Source organism: Sinocyclocheilus anshuiensis, unplaced genomic scaffold (assembly GCF_001515605.1).
Source record: "Sinocyclocheilus anshuiensis isolate Anshui unplaced genomic scaffold, SAMN03320099.WGS_v1.1 scaffold836, whole genome shotgun sequence".
NCBI lineage: Eukaryota > Metazoa > Chordata > Actinopteri > Cypriniformes > Cyprinidae > Sinocyclocheilus > Sinocyclocheilus anshuiensis.
Genome location: NW_015551122.1, coordinates 609,379 through 611,093, shown reverse-complemented (window position 1 = coordinate 611,093; position 1,715 = coordinate 609,379). Strand labels below are relative to the sequence as shown.

General features: G+C 39.5%; 1 long non-coding RNA gene across 1 annotated transcript in view; it reads right to left on the bottom strand.

Moving 5' to 3' along the window:
- LOC107663088 (uncharacterized) overlaps window positions 1-1,715 on the bottom strand; it is a 10,884-nt gene that overhangs the window by 7,014 nt on the left and 2,155 nt on the right. The gene's annotated exons all lie outside the window — the stretch shown is intronic.

The following is a 1,715-nucleotide window of genomic DNA, read 5'->3' as shown; positions in this document are numbered from 1 at the left end:
CAATGGTGGTTTAAAGTGAGTTTTGAGTAAAAGCATCTTATTTATCTTATTTATTGTCTTATGTAGCGTGATGCTACAGTTTGCATGAATGGTCACATAACACGTCGTGTAACGTGTGTAACGTTAGTATGAACGGACATCTGCATATGATCGGAACTCCACGCAGCTCCCGTGCTACTTAAGGTGTTCTGGGTGGTTGTTAGTGGGTTGCTATGCAGTTGCTGATGTGTTGTGAGTGGTTGATAAGGAGTTATAATAATAATAATAATAAGTTTAATTTATATTTCACAAGTCACAAGCTCAAGGACACTGCACAATGACAGAAGCAAATACATTCCTACATACATGGACATTCCAAGTCCGTAACATTAACATGACATTATAACAGGTAATATTGGTGGAACATATAGGTTTTGAGTTTAGACTTAAATTCGTGGAGTGTGGTTATTGTCCGGAGAGCCAGGGGCAATGTGTTCCAAAGTTTGGGAGCCATAGCAGAGAAAGATCTACCTCCCATAGATAATAGGCGAAATCTCGGAACACAAAGAAGTTCAACTCCAGATGATCGAAGTGGACGAGAGGGAATATATGGAGAAAGCAGGTCAGAGAGATAGGTAGGTGCAAGACCATGGAGTGACTTAAAGGTAAGCAGAAGAATTTTATAAATGATACGAGAGGACACAGGTAGCCAGTGGAGCTTGAATAGAATAGGAGTGATATGTGCAGATCGTTTAGTGTAAGTTAGCATTCTCGCTGCAGAATTTTGAATATATTGCAATCGAGAGATGGAGCGTACTGGTAATCCGGAAAAAAGAGCATTGCAGTAATCAAGGCGAGATGTGATTAAAGCATTTACTAGTAATTCAGCATCTTTTGGACTGATGAAGGAACGGAGTTTGGCAATACGGCGAAGTTGAAAAAATGCAACTTTGGAGAGCTTACTAATATAAGCATCTAGATTTAGAGCAGAGTCAAGAATGATACCTAAGTTTTTAAACTGTGGCAGATGGGAGTTTGGCAATATAGCGAAGTTGAAAAAAATGCAACTTTGGAGAGCTTACTAATATAAGCATCTAGATTTAGAGCAGAGTCAAGAATGATACCTAAGTTTTTAAACTGTGGCAGATGGGATAATTGATGTGGCTTCGAGGTCAAATAGTAGAAGTATAGAAAGATTGCCCGAATCACCAGAAAGGAGTAGGTCGTTTATAACCCTTAACTAGAGCAATTTCAGTACTGTGTTGTGAACGAAAACCTGACTGAAACATATCAAAGAGTTAATTGTGAGCTAGAAATGACTGCAATTGAGCGGCAACAACTTTCTCCATGATTTTTGAAACAAACGGTAGGTTGGAGATTGGCCAATAATTAGTGTAATCAGTTGGGTCTAGATTTGGCTTTTTAAGAATAGGAGTAACCGCAGCAGTTTTAAGTGAAACTGGAACAGTGGCAGAAGTAAGAGACATGTTTACAAGATGTGAAATTGGAGCAGAAATGACAGAGGTGCAGTGTTTCAAAAGGAATGTTGGTGCAGGGTCAGCCCGGCAGGAAGAAGAAGTGGATTTCAATATTATTTCACTAATTGAGGTGGGATTAGACAAGGAGAACTTATCGAGCGTTTGAATAGACAGAGCTAGCTCACAAGTAGAAGTGGTCAGTTCTGCACCAAATGTCCCACATAATGAGTCCAGCTTACCCTGAAAATGGCGTAAAAA